This window comes from Aquila chrysaetos, chromosome 7 (genome assembly GCF_900496995.4).
Source record: "Aquila chrysaetos chrysaetos chromosome 7, bAquChr1.4, whole genome shotgun sequence".
Classification (NCBI taxonomy): Eukaryota; Metazoa; Chordata; class Aves; order Accipitriformes; family Accipitridae; genus Aquila; species Aquila chrysaetos.
Genome location: NC_044010.1, coordinates 33,397,516 through 33,414,930, shown reverse-complemented (window position 1 = coordinate 33,414,930; position 17,415 = coordinate 33,397,516). Strand labels below are relative to the sequence as shown.

General features: G+C 40.6%; 1 protein-coding gene across 5 annotated transcripts in view; it reads right to left on the bottom strand.

The window, feature by feature from the left end:
* Positions 1-17,415, bottom strand: part of KCNJ15 (potassium inwardly rectifying channel subfamily J member 15) — a 35,973-nt gene that overhangs the window by 10,665 nt on the left and 7,893 nt on the right. The window contains exons 1-3 of one of the 5 annotated variants that reach the window (XM_030020704.1): positions 11,780-13,257; positions 9,637-9,719; positions 7,403-7,406 (exon numbers count right to left, since the gene is read on the bottom strand). The exons of 3 other annotated variants lie outside the window; for them this stretch is intronic. The gene's annotated coding sequence lies outside the window, so the exon portion shown is untranslated. Of the gene's footprint in view, positions 1-7,402; positions 7,407-9,636; positions 9,720-11,779; positions 13,258-17,415 lie in introns of those variants that run through there. One more of the 5 variants, XM_030020706.1, reaches the window with a different exon arrangement.

Below are 17,415 nucleotides of genomic sequence, written 5' to 3'. Positions count from 1 at the left end.
TCCCTGTTTCTCAGCTACCATGGCTGGTACATGAAAGATATTTATCAGGCAGCAGTGGGGTATTTCAAGTCATTTAGAGTGGTTTGTGCCCCTCTTTCCCTTCTTGGACTACAGATACCCTGAGCCTCAAACCCAACATTGGACACCAGGTCCCAGCACCAGCCTTGTCTTTACTCTGATGAGCAGGGCCATCACATCCCACCTGTATGTTAACCGTACAAGCATGAATACATCCAGTGGCTCAGCAGCTCTCTTTTTAATTACCATTTGCCGTGCCAATTCATCGCATGATGCATGCACTGTATCCCAGTCAAGTTGGGGTTTGTTTTTTAATTAGTCATTGCACACCGGGGCTCTCATAGCTCACTGTAGGTGTGGCTGTAAGGTGAGGCTCCCTGCAGGGTGTCAGGCTTCTGCTGTGGCAGATTTTTTAATGTGATCTCTCCATATGAAAGCTGCATTTCCTGTAAATCACAGCACTCCTTTAGCCCATACCACGAGACATTACGTTGGTGGAGGAATGACCTTAGCACCCCACAAATATCCCACTGCATGTACACATTCACAAACACTGCCGAAATAAACATGTTTATAATTTTCCATCTCTATGCAGTCAGTAAATCTCAAAACTGAAATACCAGTCTATGAAAAGAATTTTCCACCAAAAAATTTCTGCGTCTTTTAAATATGTAAAAACCACAATAGTATTGAAAATAATGGTAGGGCTGCAAAAGGCAAGGAAACTAGCAAGGGAAAAAAGCATGTTATTTAAAGGTCTGTATATTGGTAACCTTTTGTTTATCTAGTGCCTAATGTAGACGGAATCAAATCTAACTGGGGAAACGGCACACTTTGACCCAGCAGGAAGATGGACCCTGTTACGGTAGTAAGGCTTTTCCTCTGTAACAGTTGCTGCATCTCTCCTACCTGTATGGTGTAGCTGTTTTGCCCTGCTTCATCCAGGCAGAGTAACAATAAATGCAGAGTAACCTGCTAATTAATCCAAATTCATGGCTTCTATGCATGGCTAGGACATACCAGTGTATTTGGCTGTGTGATTTTTGCAATACTACAAAGCACATTTCCAAGAAAGAAGGATGGGTTTGGCATGGTTTCATCTTAAAACTTGTTACAAGCTGATTTTCTCAGGAAGTTATTTGGTTATGAAGAATTGCCTTACCTGTGTGAACAAGTTCATACTGTGGAAAATGTTTTCAAAAAGTGACTCTTTCATGCTAGCAAAATGCAGCCTGTGAGACGAAGTATCCACTTCCCTCACCCAAACCTAATGATTTTTAAATTGGATGTCTTTCTCTCTTAGGCAAAGTACAGATGATGCTACTGGCACAGCAGAGACACATATAGATTACTTACTTACTTACTTACTTACTTTTTGATAATGAATTAGTTTATTGTGAATTACAGAGTAAGTGTGGCCAGTATTCTCTTTGAGGGACACAACAGCTTCAAAAATGTTCATTCCTCCTCTGTTTTCTCTGCACTACAAAGATTTCAAATTGCACCAAGCACCCATTTCCCTTGATTGTCCAGGTCTGATAAACAGAGAACAAGTTCTACTTGATCTCAAACAAACATTTGGTAGCTACTTAACAAAAACAAAATATTAAAACTTTTAAATGCTGGAAAGAAAATTCAATAGTTCCAGTAAAATCAGGACATGATATTTCACAGGTGAACACATATATGCACTTTATAGAGAAATCACAGGTTCATTTTTACTATTTAAAATATTGCTTCATGGTATGTGTGTTTTCATAAATGAGGCATTTCCTATTCTGTAAAGCACAAGCAGTTGCAAATATCGAGTATCAATGTGGGAGATTTTGGTGTATCTAGAGTCAGTTGTGAATGCATCTTCTTTTACATACGTTTCCCTTTGTGCCATTATTACCCTTAATAAAGCCTCTAGATCTTGACACAAAATAATTTTCTCAAACAGCAAGTCTCGGCCACATCCACAATGCCCAGTAACCACAACCTGTGACTATGGTCTCGGAGCAAAGTCTTCACCAAACCAAGTCTCCCCTTGAGCTTTGCCAAAGCACTGCCCAAACAGTCACAACGCAGTCCCCAGGGGCCACTGGTGTCACCCTGGGGTTCGTGCAACCTGTCCCCGTCCTCATCTCTATCCCTGGCTCCACTCCCGTCCTGGACCTGCTGCTGCCCCAGCCAAGCGCTGCCTTCTCACTGGTCTCATGGAGGGTGGCCACAGCTCCTGGGGGGACAGAAATGGTCACGGGGGTCCTATGAACCATTAAAATGCTGCACTGGTGTGTAAACTGGGGCCTTTCACCTGTCTCTCTGAAGTGGTCAGGGACAAATAAAAAATATCAGTGACACTTTCATGTTGGTGTAGGGTTGCTTATTCTCAGTACTGCCCCAGAGTTTTATTTCAGGGCAGCGATCTCTTTTTTTTTTTTTTCTGACCAATCCATGGATGTGGTTAATTTAAGGTTTAAAAGGCTTTTTCTCACACATACACACACACCCATATATGTTTTCCACTGAAGTCTGTGCTTTTTCCTAGACCCACCCAAATTCCAGTACATAGCTCACTCGTGTGCCAAGCTTTCATACTCTCCATGCAATGAATGGAAAAATGCCCTTTTTTCCACTTCTGCACATTTTGAGGGGAGGAGGAGGTGGAGAGCATGTAGAAGAGAGGGAGGAAAGGCCTCCAGAGGAATTTAGTTATACCTGTTATTTCAGAGCAGGAACAGGAAAGAGTCCCAGTGTCATCCATGGGAACACTGTTTCTGCCCATGGGTGGAGGTGCATGGGGTCCAAGCCCCACTGCTTGCTTAGGACTCTAAGCTGTCTTTGTGGAGTGCTAAGGAGATTTAAAAATGAATAATTACAAAGTAAAAGTAGCATAAGCTGCTGGCTGGTATGCGTTTCCATTCTGTTTATATGAAGTACTTTAGTAACACTCTTGAATGCATTGTTATTTTATGAGAGGGATGAAAAAAAAATCAAAGCTTAATGGTGTAAAACGCTGGGGAGTTTTAAATAGAAGTGATAGTTTTCAGCTGTGTCATTCTGTGCTCCCTTTAATAGGGTATTTCAGGCCATAAGCATCTCGATGAAAGGTGGGGGACTGAGAGCAAAGGGCTCCTCTTGTCACCCACAGCAGCGTGGCAGAGGGAAGGCTGCAGGACAACCACCTTTCCACCTCTGCCCACGCTTTCCCTCCTACAAGGGCTGCCTTTGTAGCTCATGGGGTGGCAGGACCCTCCAGGCCACAGGGAAGGAGCCAGCAAAGCCCTGTTCCCTCCTGCTACTGCATCTCCAGGGTGAACCCCAGGGCTGTAACAACATGCAAGCACCATGCAAAGCCTTTTCCATTGCACTCGCCTCCATGGGCATTCTCTGATATCTGGTTAAGGCTGGTCCCCCTTGATTTCCTCTTTTCAGTGAAGGCATTAATAAAGTCTCTCTGACTTACAGAGCCACCTAGTTTCATGAAGCTTGTTGGAACGTAATTTCTGAGGCCTCTGTTCACCTGCCAAGTTAAGTTGAAATTAGCCTGCGGATTTAAATATGTGGGCTGTTTTGTATCCCTTTGTTTTGAGGGGATGGAAATGAAAATATGCTAGGTTAATTACTTATCCTTTCCATCAGCAAAATGTTATCATTGTACAGAACCTTATTGCCACTCTTATATTGCAAAAAAGGGAATAAAAAAAATATACATTTTTAAGAAAAATCTGTTTCCCGAGTTTCTTGACTGGGAGGTTACACAGCCTAGGATTGTATGTCTTCCAGATAAACTCCCACGGAATCAGAGGGAAAAGAATATTTGTTTTCCTCATTGCTTTCCCAAATTACTCAATCCCTGCCAATTTCCATGACACAGACCCCTCAGTCTGCTGCAGAGACTGTGGCTTCTGAAATGGAGGAAATAGCATGAATGTACTGGTGCACATCACTGTTTTTTGATTTTCTCGCCAAACCAAAAATATCAAAACAAACAAAAAAATGCAAAAAAAACCTTTCAACTTTTCTGGCAAAATAAAAAAAAAAGTCATTCTGGACTGAAGATGTTGTTTGTTTAAACCAAAACTAAACCTTTCATTTTATTTTGACATTTGTATAGATATGTGTGTGTGTGTCTGATTTAAATCAGGTGAGGAAAAAAACATTGCTTGAGGTGACAGATCACAACATCTTGCTTCCACAAAGTCAAAATTAAAATTTTTAACTTTCAAACTTGTTTTCAGACTTTTTCAGTCTAAGCTGCTCTATCTTGTTCACATGAATTCATTACATCTTTCATGTGACTTAAATCTGCATTTTCGGCCCATAAGATTTCGGGCTGAAAAATCTCAGCCTTCTGTAACTGTAAAGACCATATGAGTTTCCTGGCTGGTTCGGTGACAAGTGAAGCTTGTGCAATGAACTACTGTTCCACTTAGGACAACACAGCAGAAGCAACGCTTGTCCCCATTGCTGGGATGTGAGGACATAACTATGTGATTCACTAGTCATTTTTCTTTGTCCTATAGTTTCTTGGGAACCTCCATAAAAGCTTTGTGGTGCTATGGTACAACAGGCTGAAAAAAAAGCAGTGATAATGTGCCCAAACAAGAAAAAAGCTCATGCTGTTTTTCAAAGTTACTACATTTCCTTATACTCAAAGGAGGTTATTTTGCTTGTTTATTTACACATACCTTATCTTTATGACTGTTCCTTTATGAACCCATGTCATCTCAAAAGCTCCGCAATCTTTTACAGTTGGGAACTTGGGAAAGTCTAGCTTTGATCACTGAAGTAATTAGACTGAATAGAACATTGTTCATGTTCTGCTGAGAATAGTTTCCGACTACATTCAGAATACCACAAACTTATTTTTAAAATTCTACAATATTCAGCAACTTCTACCTTGTTTTTTGTAAGTTTTACAGATGCGGTGAATTTCAGAAGTCACTTTGATGTTTTCCAAGCAGCCTGATTTATGAGAACAAAAAATACCACCATTCCCCAATTACTTTCTGTCGCCTTGTTATAAGGCTTGATACATCAATGGAAATATAGTCTGGCGGAGGAGACCAGGCATAAAGAATAACTGGGCTATGAGGAAATCAACTACATCTCCCACAAGAGATCATTCTTTCAGTGGAATAATCAAACTTTTTGATCTCTAACCTTCTGTACTTTTCCTGTAATATTTAATTTAATAAAGCCTCCATTTTCATTGAAAAACACACTTGATGGGAAATGTGTAACTAGACCTAGTAGACATTTATATGTTATTTTAGTGCTATTTATATGTTATTTTACTGCTATTGAACAGAATTCATATTCTGCAGACAATTGCTAAAGATAAGTGGTAGCAAAAAGTAGCTAAGCAGACTATGAATATATCAATTGCAGCAGCCTATTTCAAATGGGGTTAAGATAGCGCCATTGCTGAAAGTCCCAGAGACTGTGAGTCCACTAGTCAGATGACAGAAAAAGCCTTCATTCACTGTTCTGGAGACACGCTGTCAAACCCAGTCTTTCCCCGAAGGACATTTCCTTTCTGAAAGCACTTCCTCTGCTCCACTTGCTGTATGGTTCAGACTTCTTGTCTGTAGGCAGCTTGAGGCCACAGCATCTCCAAAATCCACCTTTTCTTCAAGTCCAGAATTTCAGTTTATTAATTAACCATTTCCCAATGTGCCTCTTGTTCACAGTCTTTCTCATCTGTTCCATGGCCAAATGACTGAAACTTCTAGGGCAAAAATCTGACTTCCTTTCTGCTATTTTGACCATAATTTTCCCCTTCATTAATGCAAACAACTCTTTCATTACTTCATACCCATAAAGCTCACAGCCTAACCGTTCCACAGCTACTGCCCTGGCCCCCATAGCTCTGCTTTCTTTTGCTCTTTGTTGGCATGTCATTCATCTTTCTCATCAATGCCTACTCCTTGTGATTTTTTGCTCTCTTCATGTTTTAGACTTCTCTTATGCCATTCGATGGTAGCTTCCCATTTGACATATATGAAATTCCCCCTTTTCACAGTGCAGCTCAAATCTACCTCACCATGCCTAACCTGCCATTCAGCAAGATGGAGCTAGTAATCAGTTGAAAAAAAGAAGATTAAACCAGGGCCATTCAGTAGCATGTATTGTCTTAAGCTGAGCAAAGCTGAAGATCAGAAGTAATTTCTGTTAATAGCACCTGGAGTTTTAGGAACTCTGTGAATTCTGAAGCTTTGACCAGTGTTTTCTTCTGAGGCTGGGGAATGAGGATCTGGTCCTTCTCCCAGCTTTTTTGCAGATTTCAGTGTTAATGTTTGAGCTCATATAGTATGTATTATTAGCAACATGCTTAAATCAAAGTTTCTAGTGAGAACACAAAGGTTATTGACTTCTGTGGTACTGTCAGTCTTTATGTGACAGCTTGGGTGGTTAACAAGTTTCTTAAGATCATATAAAGCAATCAGAAACAAAAGCTTTTCCTTGATTATGTAATCATTATTTATAAAACCTAAAGAAGTATTGTAGCATTTAAAGGCATAGTGTCCCACTTTTATGTCTTACAAACCAGAAATATATCTGCAAAGGCAGAACCCCACATCAAGATGCAGTAGGAGGATATATCACTGGAGTTGCTCCACTGAAATGTTTTCTTGGATTTCTGCACATAAACACTAAAAATGGTCTTAAAATAAGATTTTATGTTCCCCCTCACCTGAGACCTTACAAAGGGGAGGGAGATTTACTACCAATAAATATTATTCGGGGTTATGATCAAGTCACAGCTTTGGTAATTTTGACAGGAAATTTGACAGCTGACAGGAAAAGAAATGAGCACTAAATTTTAGACATTTTTTGTTCCAAAAATATATATTTAAGGTTCAGTACATCTTTGGGGTTGTTTCTTATTTGTTGGTTTGGTTTTGGGGGTTGGTGTTTTTTTTTTTTTAAACTGCAACAACAGAAGACAGTAAGAATGAAGTTCAAGGACCAGGCACTCCTCAAGACTTGGGCTGAAGCACCGGTACTATTGTTACCTGTACTGAGGACAGGGAGTAAGGCTTGTAGTCTTAAGTGTATTGGCATAATTAGCTCAAGAAGAGAAAGGGTATGAGGAAAAATAAGATATATTATTGGGATTCCTGGCAGCATGACAGACGGTTAGACCTCTGCAAAGCTATCTGACGTATGGCATAATTCTATGAATTTTGCTTGTTGAAATCTTTTCTCACAGATGAAACCAAACAGACCTCAACTTGGAGCTCATCGTGTGATGCCACCAGCTGAAGAACACCTTCTGGCCTCTACATGTCCCATAGCAGTGTGAAAGGGCCACAGTGTGAATGAGATCCAGACCTGAAGCCTTTTGTTTGTCCATTATACATAGATAAAAATAGCATCGTTAGTTTTCCCACACCTGCCTGAGTTGTGTTCATTCACCTCTAGTCTTGTGGAAGCATTTTACACTGCAGGCCATTTCAGTCTTTGACTCTTTTTTGTTCTTTGACAAGAGCTTTCAGCACCTTTTACGTAGCACATTTCACAACAGGTAACAGACATATTGAAGGCCAGCACCCATGAGCTGACGTTCGCTATGTTAATTTATAACTCATAAACGGAGTCCCTTGTAACAATTGACTTTCTGCCTAGTCTTAGGGAAAGAGGAGTTGTGATCTAAAACCATTAATCTGGGAACAGTCAAGAGACCAACTACCATGTACCTTAGAGGCCACCAAGTGTGCCAGTTAATGAAACTCAATATGGTACTAAAATAAATTGTTGCCTTAGAAGTTTTTCTTTTTTTCATCTTAAGCTTTCACATTGTTGCGAGAATGTTTTGTCATTTGCCTAAGAAAATGAATCACAATCTCAGGTGCTCTGTATCACTCAAACACCTCCTCCCATATGCTGTTACACCTTCGGTGTGCGACTGAAGCCCAGCCTTGCTCAAGGGCTGTGAAAGACACAGAAAGCACATCTTTGCTTGTCCTCCCTCAGTCCTTTTATCCATTGCTGCAGTACATAGAGTTGTGGTTTGGATGCACATTGTGGAGAGAGCGGACTGTTGATAGGTTTGATGTTGTAGTGTTTGAGGAAGGAAACTTCCAGGAAACATTAATTCTGGATAAGGCAGCAGGAAACTGAAGCCTGTTGGTTTGGGTGAGAGGCTGGAGGGGGTTCAAAAGAGGACAGCTGGCATGGAAGTTTCCAGGACTAAGGGTAGGCAGCTTTGGCTGGCATCATTGCTAAGCAGAAAACAAGGGGGCACTTACGGGGACCTTTACAGACAAGGTCAGAAAAATTCAGAAACATTTTTTTGGTTGACATTTTCCTTGGAAAATATTGACTGAAATAAAAACCATTTAACCAGGAAGAATTTATTTACTGGTCAAAATGTTGGGAACATCTATTCTATTATATGGTTTTGTCAGGCTGTGTAATTCTAGTGAGGAAAAGGGGAAATTTTGATCATAATCTATTTTTCCCTTTTCTCTTCATCAGTTCATGCTAAGAATATACCTTTTAAGTCATCTAAGTAGGTGTACTGTTATACATATTGCTTCATTACAGATTACAGTAATTTATTCAACAGATAAACATTTTTATCATATAGCCTCAACACAAAAGTGCTAACTGTAGATAAGGAAAAGTTCATAACGTAAAACCAGAGAGGTATCCTGCAAGCTATGATCTAACTAAGAGTGAATCACCTCAGTTAAAGCAATGGAGGTTAAATTAATCTAATCAGGCCATACTATTGTTCCAGTCAAAACTTATTTTACTTTATCACTTTTTATTTACAAAGAGAAGGTGGCTTACCTAGGCTCTCTAAGCACGGACAAATCTAGCTGACAATCTCCATGAGAAAAACAAACCAGAAAGGAGTCAAGTGTGGTTTTAAAATGTACCAAGCTGCAGTTCCCAAGCTTTAGAGCTCCCCTCCACCTTAAAAGCCAGCTAAAATGCAGTATGCCCTGAAGGTCAAATTGCAGGGGCTACTTTGAACCAAGTGGAAGAAAGACATTTCTTAATCAAGAAGCCCTCCTGGGAGGCAACAGAAAGGCAGCTGGCTCTCATACCTCAGCAGACACAGTGCAGGGAGGGAAGGGGCTTTGTGTGATGAAATGCCTAGATCAAAATGATCAAATGTTCACTACTGACACCTGCAAAATGAGCCAAACCTCCTCAGCAAGGAGGCCAAGGGGATTCTTAAGCCTTGGTGACTAAAAGCTTGCAAGGCTTCCCAGTATCCCCGAGGGTGTCCTGCAAACCTAGGGAATCTGCACAACACCATGGTACTTCCCTGAGGTACATGCTGGGTCCAACCCCTGTCCTAGTTTCAACCCTTCACCAAAGGCAGCCCAAGGTTTGCAAAGGGGTCTGCTCAAAGATGAACTTTGCCAAAAAACTTTCTACCCAGAGGGTAAAAATGACTGCAGATGTGTTATCCCAAAACACATGCCTACCCTCTTTATGTCCAAGCATTTATTTTGTCCAGTAAAAGATGATAATACTTAGAGCATTCATGTCATTGCTTGCCTTCTTTCCGCCTGACCATGACCTCTAACTTGCTGTGAACCTCAGAGTGTGCTAGTCATACAAAGACAATTTCATATGCTTAGGAGGAGGGAAAAGTGCTATGGTTCTTACCATTTTTCTTCCTTCCTCCAGCACAATTAGTAATGTATCCACTCTTTTTGGCTGCTCTCCATGTGTATTTCACACCATTCAGGCTAGATAGGTATAGAATGAGCAGGCGTTTCAATTCATGCACAGCCAATACAAGGGAGCTACTTTTTTCAGCTGTGCCCTGTTCACTCCAAGAGCATGTACATGCTTAATGCCAAGCTGTTTACCATATTAAAGATACAAACACACTGAGTGTTAAAATGATCCTCAAGCCTGCGGTAACTCATTCAAGTAAGCCATGAATATTCTTTCATCCCAAGGGGTTAAGCACAGCTCAGCAGGAAGGTAGCTTTCAAATATTTAACATCTAGTGAATTTGTTTGGACTGAAAGGTTGATTTTAACTGATACTCCAACCAATATTTTTTCTAATTTTCATATACACAGTATAGCCAATAAGGTAAAGACTTTTCCCTCCATTAAAAAAAAAAAAAAAAAAAAGTTATCCTATAATCTGCTTTGTTTTTCCTGGAAGCAAAGTGAATCAAATTTCAAAATGTTCTGAGGTTCAGCATGCAAAACAGTTAAGTTTCTGTTTTTCTTGGCCCCTCACAAGAGTACCGCATGGTACTTCACAGCTTTGGTCTCTACCTGTTCCCAAAGAATACAGCCTGTCCCTGTGAACTATGTGGCTTAGGAGACAGAAACAGGAGAGGAGGAGGGAATAATCCAGACTGCTTTAATGAAATCTGGACAAACAAAAATTTCAGCTCCAATCAGGGCTGTGGGTTGATGGCTTGTTTGTTTCATTGCATGAGGAGCCAGGATAAAAAAGAACTATTTGTTTTCATTTGAAATTCTATAAAAAGTAACAGAACTGAAGTATTGTATGTATGTTGGAAAACCGAAGCCCAAGTCATCTGCTGCTGTTTTTGTCTCTAGGCCATGCCTCATTTACTGGGATTAAATTCTTGGGGAAGTTTTTGGTCTCGTCTACACTCTGCTTTACAAAAGCAATGCCAGTTTGCACTGTACAACCAGCAGTATGTTACATTCCAGGCTTGTTTCCCCCCTCCTATAAGCTGATTATTAGAGAGCGCAGAGAGCATAGTGACATTTTACAACCAAGGAAATAAAGATGACATTTCTGTAATAAAAAATAGCCCCCTTTCCCCCTCAATTTTAAAAAAAAGAAATTGCAGGTAATAATATCACAGGAGAACACAGACAATAGGCTTGGCAGATGGGTGCGAAGGCACTGTGATCAGAAAGACCCTAGAAATGCCTCTAAACCCAATACAGCCAAAGGCAAGTGAGGAAACAAGGTTAGTTAAAAAGTAATGTAGATACTCCTGGTTCACAAAGGAAAGCCAGCTTTGTTCCTTTTTACAACCAGCACGTCATGGAGAAAAAAGGAACTTATCTGTAAATCTCTTTACAGCATGATCCCTATGTGAAAATAAAAAGGAGGCAAAAACGAGCTACACTGAAGTAGAGGGGAATTTGTACCACAGGCTCAGACTGTGTTTACTGAGGATAAGCCAAACCTGTTGTAAACAAGTAATATGAAGACACATGCAAAAGTTGGAAGAAAATGCATAATGTTCTCCAACTCAGACATGTTTACATTCTTTATATCTACCACAGAAAACTTACTTACATAATCTTTTCTTATACAGATAGGTAACAGGGACTGGATAAAGTTCTAGGCAAGTTTTCCCACTATGTCAATGAAAACTGACTTCTGCATTGAAAGAACAAAAGCTGACTGAAAGATATGCTTCTAAGACCCTAAAAAGCACTATGTATTTCTATGAGAAAAAGTCTCTGGCAGGCAAACGTTTACAAAGTTAGGTACAGCATCTGACCCCCTCCCCAACATATAAAAATATCAGCCACATACATTACAAACCTCACATTCAGTAGCTTGCATCAGTGGAAAGACCAAACCATGACAGCTTTTGCTTTATCATCGCTAAACTGCCTGTATCTCAAAGTTCGCAGGAAGGCATAATCTTATAAATATTTTTATTTTACAGTTTCTAAATTCTTAAATTACTAAAATAAGAGAAAAATAGGAAAAGAACCTACTCATTAGCTTTCAGTTCCACACAGTTTCCAAAGCACTGTTAAGCATGTATGCATTTTTGACAAATACCTCTTACCTGTAAAAGAGCAATGTTCAGATTCCTTACTAGATGTTATCGTCATGACAAGTCAAACAATCTTTTTTATAAAAAGTTGGATGTCTTTTCAATAAAGCATGTGTGCATGGTTTAAAAAAAAAAAAACAAAACAAAACACAACCCTCAGAGAGTCTCCCTTCCCACACTGTCAGTCAAAAACAAGTTGGAATAAGTCTGAGTTGGAATTACCTGAATAAAGAAACTGGAGAGAGGGAGGGAGGAGAGGGAGGGAGGGGGAAAGAGAGAGAAAAAAAAATAGTCCGAGAGGAGACTCAGTGATGTCAGCAGTATGTCTTAAGGAAATCTACAGCTGAGCCCAGCAAACTTTATAACTACATAGCACTCGACACCCAGTTACGTGGTAAGCAAATACCTGCTTAAGAGGAAACTGATGTACTTTTAAAGAACGTCAGTTAATCTTTGAAGAAACTTTAGCCAGGCTGATCAAAGTCCCTTAAAGGCCTTATTGCTTAAATAAATAAGGTTACAAGTGGTTGTATAATACTAAGAAAAGAGTAAGAAGAATAAAAATTCAACATTATTGATTACCACTTTCCTGTTGGCAAAAGGGAGGCTGAAACTCATCTGAAATAAAATCATACTATGGTTATAACACACTGAGCTGTAGCAGCCACGGACGCAGCTGAAATCCCTGACCACCAAAGTTTCCAATCTGTTTAGCCACAACACTCTTTTCCTTTGATGACTTATTCTGGGTTTGCTTCAGTGCCTTTCTGCTCTTGTTTCCTAGATGCAGAAAGCACAGATTGTGCTGATTTGAACTGGAGAAAGTCAGGTACCTTGAACACAGCGAGGAAGAGGTGTGGATGTTTGCCATCTATAAAACCTGTACACTGCCATTGGTACCACTCTGGTATTTGATGGGATTCCCAGAACGGAATGCAAACAGCAGCAGTGAAAGGGAAGTCACTGCAGCACTAGAAAGGCTAATGTGATAGCCCTTGGATATCATTCTTCTGTGTCCATATTCCCAGGGATACGGCTTCCAGGAATTACTTATATCAGTAAATTAGTCCAATACACCTGTAGCTCAGCATCACCTGCAGGGACATCCCATGGGCCAACCGATGCCAGGTTAACTTCATTCCCTTTTGCTTGGGGGAAAGACGAGATCAACACATGGGGTGAGTGGTTTACTAACAAAACTCTGCCCACCCCAAATTCACAGAGAACACATTAGCAAAAGCAAAATCACTCCTTTTCTCGGCAGCATTGGTAAACAGACGCTTAAATGCCATTAACAGACATTAATAATGTTGTGTATGCAACTGTAGGAAACTAGAGGCTGGAATTCTGCCGTCAAGCGGTCAAGTATGTAGGCATCCAGGCAGTGCCAGTAGGCAGCAGCTGTTTTACATTTAAAAGGACAACAGTTAGATGTGATTTTTTTCACTTTGCCAGAGACTAAAGAATTTCACACGACTTGGATTGTTCCCCAAATCCATGAACCTGTTGCACTGGTATCTCTTTCTCTATATTTACTATGAGGGAAATGGCAACAGCTCCTATCAGTTTTCATTATATATATATATATAAAAAAAATGCCTGCGAATGTCTTTTTCTGCTTTCAGATAAGCTCTTCTGTTTGCGGAGCCCTCTGCAATATCATGGGATGAAGCACCTATACTAGAAATTCTTTTCCACTACCCAGTTAAATTATGTTTAGCTGTAACTGAATTATGCATTATTAAAAATCCCCAATTACAAATTCTCTCTTCTTTCTTCTGTCAAAGTTTTGGGAAACTGCCCCAGTCATAACTGTATATGAATATTCAAATGTGTTAGTCCCACACATCCCCCAATTCAGCATCTGTGGCAACACGGTGCCCATGAAATCAGCTGTAGTGTGAGGGGTCATTGGGACAGCGTAATACGAGGATATGCTCTGAATGATGCATTTCACACTTTGTGCAAACACACTACAGTGCAGTTTTTAACTCCTGTGCTGTTTTGCTAATACCCTGTGGATCCCTATCCCATTCCGGAAGACAAACCAGCAGAACAGAGGGTAGAATTTAAGTTGCATGGGCATTTCCCAGCTTTGCACGCTTGACTTGAAAATGTAAACACCTTTCTTTGAACACAGTTTTCCATTCATCCCTTTAGCAGAGAGTCCACGGGTGATCAGGGCTCTTAGCAGGAAATGATGACTACAAAACCTCTCTCTCAGAAAGCTATGGAGAGGGTCCAGAAGATGACTGAGTTGACTACACTGCTCATGGCCATACAAAGCGATCTTCCAATTTCTCATCCCCCTGCTTTAACTGTGCTGTCCCTTCCCCACCTTTGCACCATCTCTGGTGCTTGTCCAACCCCCTCAGTGAATCCTGTCAGCTTACTAAATCAGACAGAAAGTGCCATACGTCTGTTCCTTTCTGCAGGGTTACCTTTCTGCCAGTTTAGTGATCTGAGGCACCTCATCTAGAGGTCACCTGAGTTTGGGAGCTCCTACAAGAGGAGTGAGAGGAGTGTGTGGCCAGCAGAAGAAGAGCAGGACATGGGTTACCACAAGTCAGCTGCCTGCCAATAGCTGTCTGTGCTCAGCTCTTACTCGTCCTTTATTACAAACAAACTATCTTAAACAAGCGTCATTTCCTGGTGGGTGACCACATGCTCCTGGACTGTTCCCACACTGCTGCTGAGGCAGGCTAAAAGAAGAAGATAATTTGTTAGTTTGTGCCCTCCAAAACGCATAAGCTCACGTGTTGTTTCTTCAGCTTTGCCTCAGTACCGAAGCTCCTAAACCTGCCTCCTTACAGCACAACAGGTAAGAGTTCAAAAGTTTGGGCTAGATAAATTGAAATACTTATCCAAACTTCTTCAGTCAATAAAGCTGAGCAGGAAATCCCATGATGATAAGAGGCTTGCTCAGGGCATTTTCAGTTCTTGTGTTGGCTCTGGATGGAGTTAAGTTAGGAAAAGAGACAATAAAACTAGAATCCCTGGCAGAAAAGTTAGTCCTACACATCAGATCTGCACCTCCAACTTATCCTTGATCCAAAAGTCAGTTCTTCTTTTACTGAAAAAGTGCTTTGGGCTTCTCATGCGAAGAGTGACCCTGAGCTCACGAGGATGTGCACAATGGGAATGGGGAAAAGCCACAGTGACACTTCAAGCCTTATCTCTTTTTCTCTGTTCCTGTGAACCCCAAATTCATGAGTTAAAAATCAGACACAGGATATAAAGAAATTGGGATTGTTATATAAAACCAGACACAAGACAAGAAATGGCCCTTGCCGAAAATAAGTTCAAGATGTCCTGAGCAGACATGTCACCTGAGAACTGCTAAACACCTATTTATACTTATATGCACCTAAACATCTGTGTAAAGCTGAGCCTTGTCTACCCTTGCCCAGATTTTTGGAAGTACTGAAGAGCACATCTCCTAGAGAAATCACACTGGTGCCTAAACACAGTTGCATACATGGTCTCTCAGGACTCGAGCTCCCTCTGTAACATTGGGATAATAGCACAGCCAAACCTTAGAAGTGTTTCACGACAAATACAATAAAGATGGGAAGGAAAAGCACAAAAATTTATCTCTTGTGATAGCACATTTATTTTTAGTGCACCCTCCAAGTCAAAACAATTTGGTAAAGCGTTCAGTTCTGCTAGCTGGAGGCCAGAACTATTCTGCCATGATTCATGATGCTCTGCATTCTGCAGCCACTTCAGTCCTGCAGCCCAAACACTGCTTTTATATTTTGGTACTAAACTGCTAGAACTTAATGTTTTCTGCATGTACCAGCTGGCTTTCCACCTTAATCTACGCAAGCTATTTTTTCTATTTTTATTGTAGGCTTTTGAGAAATTGCATCAATAATAGCAAGGCCTTAGTTAGTAGAAGTGTTAGTGAAAAGCTGGTAGGAATGCTGCCTAAGTTATCCATGGACTCATTACTTCAAAACATGTCTTGATTTGAAAGCACGTACTAAAAAAACCAATGTAACAGAAACTATCCACTTCATATTAACAATAACAAAATGTAACCCACAATGCAGAACTAAGCCCAAATACCATTTTGTGAAGCAGTATTTAAATTATACCTAGTCATTCAGTACAAGACACCTCCAGGATTAAAATTACATTTGTTAAAAATAGTAAAAAACCCAACATTGTTGTGCACATGAAAGAATTTGATTTTAAAAGTAAGACACTAAGCTAAAATTTGTTTTCCTATTCATAAGCTTACTAGAAGATCTCCTGCACCTAAAGTTTCAGTGACTTTCTCATATGGAAATAGAAATATATACTTTCCAAACCAGAACTCTTGGATATGAGACATTCAATGCATTTAATCCAAAACTGGTTCTTGTTAAACACAGAGAAACTCTCCTGTGACTTTGCACTTTCTTTACTGTACATCTTCTTTAATTGTTTTAAAACAGACTCTTATTTTTTATATTTCCCCCCCCGTGCATTAGAGTATTCATCTAAACCATAAATCAAACCACTCATCTGCTTCTTATGGATGAAGTTCTTGATAAAAAAAGAATTGAAAGGGCTAAAATTCATTATGCACATTCCCATGAGATTAGGTGAAACATTGGACCTGACGGTGCTATAGGAAATGCAGTTCTCCAAGCATGTGAATGCTAATGGGTACATGAATCTTCACAGTCCAAAGAAATCAGAAACCATGCTCTCACTGCATATTTGTGCTCTTAGGATGGTTGATACACATTTTTCTGTCTTCTTTCTTTTGTTGCCTCTTTTTTGACATTGCAACGGCAGCAGCACCAAGGAACTCGCAGCACATTACCTAGCCTGCTACAGTTTAAAGAGGTGGTTTGTGTACAAGCCCTCCACTGTATGTTCTTTGCATTATGAGAGGTTGTGGCTGACACTGTCATTCCTATGGGACATTTGCGCACATGAAAACATATAATTGGAATGGGATTTTATTCCACTTGACAAGCTTCACACAGAAGAATCTGGCTGAGGAGGGCCTAGCTCTGTTCTCAATGAAGCGAGCAGCGACCTTTGTGGAAACCCTGTTACCACAGCAGTTAATGCTTTCAAAAGCTTCAACTTCATCCCAAGTAATTTGGATTCGAGAAGACTGCAGTTGCTGAGATGTGTCTTATCTGTTCACATTAGAGAAGGTGTTTGCTCTTCATCCAAATGGCTGGGGGTTTCAGAGCCTCAGCAAGGCTGCTGTCCTGCTAGGGATGGAAGGACTTAGATGGCAAACCTCAGCTTCCAAATTTAAGCTCCAGCCCAGAGGTGTTGCTTCTTGATGATAGAAGTACTGACATGTTACTGCCCAAGATGTCAAAAGGATTACCAGGTAGCAGAAAGCTCTGGAGAAAAAACAGTCCCCTGAGAAAAGCCACTCATTCCCAGGTGCATTTGGCTGCCTTCTCCTCGGCTGCGGAAATGAGCATCCTCTGGTTTTGATTCTAGCCCAGAGCCGGGGCAGATTCACAAGCAGGAATTCAAATCCAAGCTGACTTTCCACACCAGCGTGAAAACAGCAATGGGCTTCAGATGCAAGAGGGATTTTAATTTCCCCTCCCCCACCAATCTGGTCAAAACGTCCAAAGCAGCCAAAATTCACCTCAGATTCCTGGAACTGGGCCACAAGTCTTTGC